Source organism: Nanorana parkeri, unplaced genomic scaffold, assembly GCF_000935625.1.
Source record: "Nanorana parkeri isolate BGI_ZX_2015 unplaced genomic scaffold, ASM93562v1 scaffold3336, whole genome shotgun sequence".
Classification (NCBI taxonomy): domain Eukaryota; kingdom Metazoa; phylum Chordata; class Amphibia; order Anura; family Dicroglossidae; genus Nanorana; species Nanorana parkeri.
The window spans coordinates 17,826-23,299 of record NW_017309604.1 but is presented as its reverse complement, the minus strand read 5'-3'; the positions used below and the strand labels follow the sequence as shown (position 1 = coordinate 23,299).

Here is a 5,474-nt window from a genome sequence, read left to right as displayed (position 1 = left end):
GACCATAATTAAATATTTTGGTCATAAAATATTTCCCCTGAGAGAGGCGGGAATGCAGGCAATTCAACCGATGTTATGGCGCCTCTTTCGCCGTCCGGAGAGTGGGACATCAAGCAAGAAACCACCAACTTGATATGAGCCTGTTACGTGCTGGAAAAAATTTGGCACGTTGACCATAATGTCTGGTGCTGAAAGTTATGGCAGTCAGTCACACTAGAGAGAATACACAGATCAGATCTCAACTACTTAAGATCAGATCTAGTACCCAACTCAAAATCTCTGAATAAATATCAGAAAACAGAAAATAATGAGCAAAAGGTGATCCCCTCACTCACTAGAACTAATATATATGAGAAAAAACGAAAATAAACTGAGGATGGCTAAGATAAATCGAAGCTTCGCCACAGATCATAAACACACGTCTTTCTCTTTCCACTTCTCAAACCCACAAAGAGCAGTCACATGACCGTGCATGGAAGCCAACACCCATCAGCTGAAAAATACATGTGATTGGTTAGAAAGTAGTCACATGGTTAAGTGCGTTTATTTCCGTTCGTTCGACCGCACGTTCGCATTCGGATCGGATTCTTTTCGGATTTCGTTTCTAATCGTAATCAGCTGGTAATTGATACGAATCCGAAATTAAGGGTAAAAATCCGAAAGTTCGGATTCGGAAATTTGAATTTCGGAGATTCGGATGATCCGAACCTACGAATTTCGATTCGGAACGAAACGAATCGCACACGTCTACAGGACGGGTTTGAAGGATATTCCTGTCCTGAATGCAGAGAAGAGTTCCAGGAGCGGCCTGCACTGCAGAGGAACATAACACTAAGTAACATAGTGGAGAATTTCCTGTCTGCTCAGCCAGTTAAGGAGTCCGGGGTCTTCTGTACTCAATGTATTCATACTCCTGTACCTGCTGTGAAGTCTGTCTGATGTGTGGAGCTTCTCTGTGTGACAACCACCTGAGAGTCCATAGCAAGTGACCAGAACACATCTTATGTGACCTCACCACTTCCCTGGAGAACAGGAAATGCTCCGTCCATAAGAAGATCCTGGAGTATTACTGCACTGAGGACTCTGCCTGTATCTGTGTGTCCTGCAGTTTGGCTGGAGAACATCGGGGACATCAGTGGAGACTCTGGATGAGGCCTCTGAGATGAAGAAGACACTGAGAAATGTTCTCCAGAAACTGATGACAGAGAGAGAGGAGATAGAGAAAAGAGTCCAGAGTCTGGAGGAACACAGGAGGAAAGTACAAGGAAAAGCAGCTGGTGAAACAGAGAGAGTCACTGCCCTCAGGAGACGGCTGGAGGACCTGGAGAAGAGAGTCCCGAGTGAGATCTCCGGGCAGGCAGAGCGGACCTCCCTCTACGTGTCGGATGTGATCCGGGAGCTGGAAATAAAGAAGGATGAGCAGTCCAGGAAGATGCGTCACATTGATGAGCTGTGTAACCTGACAGATCCACTGACTGTCTTACAGGAATCAGACACAGGTGACTCGTGTGATACTGAGGATGGAGATGATGAGGACAGAGAGAGACATGATAGACTCCTCCATGATGTAGGGGGGTCTAGATGTGGGTGGGATCTCACACACAGGTATATCTGATATCATGCCTGGGGTAAATGTACAGACACATGTCTATCCACAATATAGTACAGAGGACAAATACCACATCCCTGCTGAACCATCCAGGCCACGGCCCCAACCCACCATACAAAGCTCACACCTCCAGGCTGGAGGACCAAATATGGGTCTGTACAGCAAACAGGGGTGTTGGGGGGGGGAGGGGGGTTATAGACCTATTACTGGATGTGAACACAGCTAGTAATCTTCTAAGTATATCAGATGACAGGAAATCTGCATCCTATTTTGGTATAGACCAGAATCACCAGAGAGATTTCAGGTGTTGAGCAGTCAGTTTCTCCTCAGGGTGACATTAGTGGGGTCACAGTACTGGAGATTCGGGATGTGTTACCCCAGTATAGAGAGGAGGTCACTCATGGATTGGAGATAAATAAGAAGTCCTGGGTTGTGGCGAGCTGGTGGGGAAATCAGTACTCAGGTGAGACATGACAGGAAGAGGATCCCAGTTACCGAGTCAGGATAGATCTGGATTCTGAGGACGGGTGGATCTCCATTTATGATCTGTGTGACCCGATCCGACACCTCCTTCGCTGAGCCCCTCCATCTTGGGTTATGTCTATGGGGAGGTTGTATACAGATATATGGGGGGAATCAGATGTGAGAGATCTGCCTTGGAGACTGATGACATCACAGGGCGGAGAATCTGGTGCAATACTTAGCCAATAAGAGGAATGAATAAGAAGTGTCATGGAACTCAGGGTTGAATACCCAGAAAGATGGAGATTAGAAAGTCAACAAACCTCTGAAAAGTGGCTGCTTCCCCCTGCCACATGACAAACATGTCATCAATATAGCGGGTCCAGAATATAAAGTGACATTAAACCCTCAGATTTTGTAACATAAAACAATACTGTAATGTGCGCCTTACTGTAATCCATGGTTGTTTCCCTTCTCTTTGCTGCTCTTCCTTTTAAATCCTTATCTCTTCTCATGCTGAGGGAGAACTTCCGTTTTGCAGCTGATTGCCTCTTCTCTGGAACATTACATGGTGTCTGTGTGCACGCTCCCGACCTGAGCCAGAACTACAGGATGACGTCCTCCCGACATCCACATCCCCGCCCACTTTAGATTGGCAACAGCTGCTGCCTGCACGTGTTGATTTTCTCTGTGTTGTGTCTGATCGATTCTCCTAATCAGAGCAAGGTATTTTTTTCTCTTTTTTTTTTAAACAAACTTTATTGTTTGTTTTCATAAACAGCCTATTCATTGCATTGCATTGTGTACTGTGTGCAGTCCTTTTTTTTTAAAAAAATATTATTTCCTATGTGTTGACATATATTTAGATAATCAATGTAATATTTATATTGCTGCATTAAAAAAAAAAAAAAAAAGGTTTGATTATTCAGTATTTCTAAGGGCTTGGTCACACCACAAACAGATCCTGTACGTTCCGGCACCAAATCCGGCTGGAACGCACTGTCATGGATTGGAACTCATAGGTATGAACTGGAGTCCGGTATGTGGACCCTTTCCACTACACTGGCAGGGACACTCAGAGAAAAGGGTCCAAGCAGTGTAGACTGACGGCTCCCAGAGCTGGAGTACATGCAGGGGAACTGAATGAGGTAGTGGAAGTCAGCTAAAGCTGGAAGTTCAAATACAAGGCGGGTGCTGCAATGCTGAGTAGGTGGCATGGTATGCTGAGCATGGGGGTCCCCCGGGATGTGGAATCTAAGAACCAGCCGGTATTCACCAGAGCTCCTGATGGTGGAGATGGACTTGGCTGCGTGCTGACCCCAGGTCACAATCCCTCGGTCCACCCAACTCACCTAACAGGTACAGGCTGAAGACTTCCAGGGACAAAGCGAAGCACAGCGTAAACTAGACGGGGATTTCCAAGGACAAAAGCAAAGCACAGCGTAGACTGTAGACGGGGATTTCCAAGGACAAGTCAAAGGTCCGGTACACGGGAAAACTTCCAGGAATTCAGGGTACATCACAAATGGGGGACTCGGCAACTAGCTTAGGAAAGTGTTGCTCGTGCCGTTCGCTGCCCTGAGTTTAAATAGAGACAGGAAGAGGGCGGATCCACAGGATTGGCCACAAGCAGACTGCACTGATTGGCCGAGAAGCTGCATAAGAAACAGCAGGAGAGGTCGGCAGACGCCTAAAGCTTGCAGACAGGTGCAAGAGTGAGTCAGGTTCAGAGCACATGTCTGGAGGACTGCAAGCACCAGCACAGCCCTGCAGAACCAGGGGTAGGAGATATGTATATACTTGTAGAACTACAAGTAACAGCTCAGCTGCAAGTCTGCAGCTGAACTGTGACAGGATCGCGTCACGGGCACCGCAGCCCCGCCCCAAGTGCAATCGCCCGCACCCGGAACGCATGGAACATCAATGCCTGTGTTCTGATCTGGTGTGCATGATCTCTGTGGCTGCAGTGGCTGAGGGGAAGAAGCATCTGTACAGATGTCACTACTGTGTGCCGGCTTCAGTGATCGAGAGCGGCGATCACTTCTCTCAGCTCTCTCCTCCTGAGAAGCGTGGTCGCCGCTGCGGCCGGTCCCCCTCTGCCCTCAATCCCCGGGACGGACTTCAGTGTGCCCCTCGAAGCGCTCGCACTGCTGGTAGGTCCGCCCCTGCAGGCAGATAAGTTTTATTTACTTATCAGCTCTCTGCACAGTACACTAACATAGTAAATTTTCCTAAAAAACATAAAAATACTTTGTTGCCTTATTGTGGATTTCTCAAAATTTACATGGTTTTTTTTTAAAATGTTTTCTACACTCCTATATTTATTTTTGTTCCGAAATAGAAGTTATCATATAAGTTCTATGCACATGAAAGACCTTAGTGCCACATACATAGGAAATGGTTCAATTGATTTTTGAATGAAAATATCTAGTTTCACAAAATTCCAAACGTATTAATATTACATAGCGGTCTGCATCCTCGTACACATTCCTTCTGAGTGACAGCGGAGTTCATTTGAATCTGATAGACGACAATTCTTTCTGTTAAACATCTTTCAATGAACTCTGGTGCTTCTAAAACACGTCATACCCGGCTCCATAAAAGGCTGTTACCTCTTCAAGGTTTGGGCAACACTTGCACTCTTCGAGTGCTGGCACAGGCCTACACCTGCCACACGAGCACCACCGGGTATGACCTATCAAACTTTCATCATTCCCATTGTTTAAATCTTCATCCTTTCTCCTTCTGTTACCAGGACTAATTGGAAATGCTGGTGGTTCTTTGCTTCCTGGCAGATGATATTTAACCACGCAGCCTTTATTTTAATTCTCTTAAAGTGACATTAAACCCTCAGATTTTGTAACATAAAACAATACTGTAATGTGCGCCTTACTGTAATCCATGGTAGTTAAAATTTTTTGTAAAACTAATTTGCATTCAAAAATGTTTGTTTATAAATAAAATAATAAAAATCAAATTATATATATATATAGTTACATAGTATTTGAGGTTGAATAAAGACATGTCCATCAAGTCCAACCTTTTTGTGTATGTGTGTACACCGTCCTATTGGTGTGTAGTATGTATAGGTCCCTTGTGTGTTTTTCAATTTTAAGAGTACCTGTACCCCTGTATTTTACGGTCTCTGAGGAAATCATCCAATCACCTCTTGAATGATTCCACACTCTCAGCCGAAATCACAGCATGTGGCAGCGAGTTCCCTGACCGATCTAACTGAGAAGAAACCCCTCCGCCCCTTGCGCTGAAATTGTTTCTCCACCAATTTTAGGTGGTGGCCTCTAGTCCTGGTCATCGTGTTAATTGTAAAAAGTTTGCTGCTAATGTTACTTTCCCCGGTAAACATTTTATACATGAAAATCATGTCCCGCCGCCTTAATCTCCT

The 5,474-nt window shown here is 45.4% G+C and overlaps 1 pseudogene; it reads left to right on the top strand.

Moving 5' to 3' along the window:
- LOC108803046 overlaps positions 1-4,832 on the top strand; it is a 17,841-nt pseudogene extending 13,009 nt beyond the window's left edge.
- The last annotated feature ends 642 nt before the right edge of the window (positions 4,833-5,474 follow it).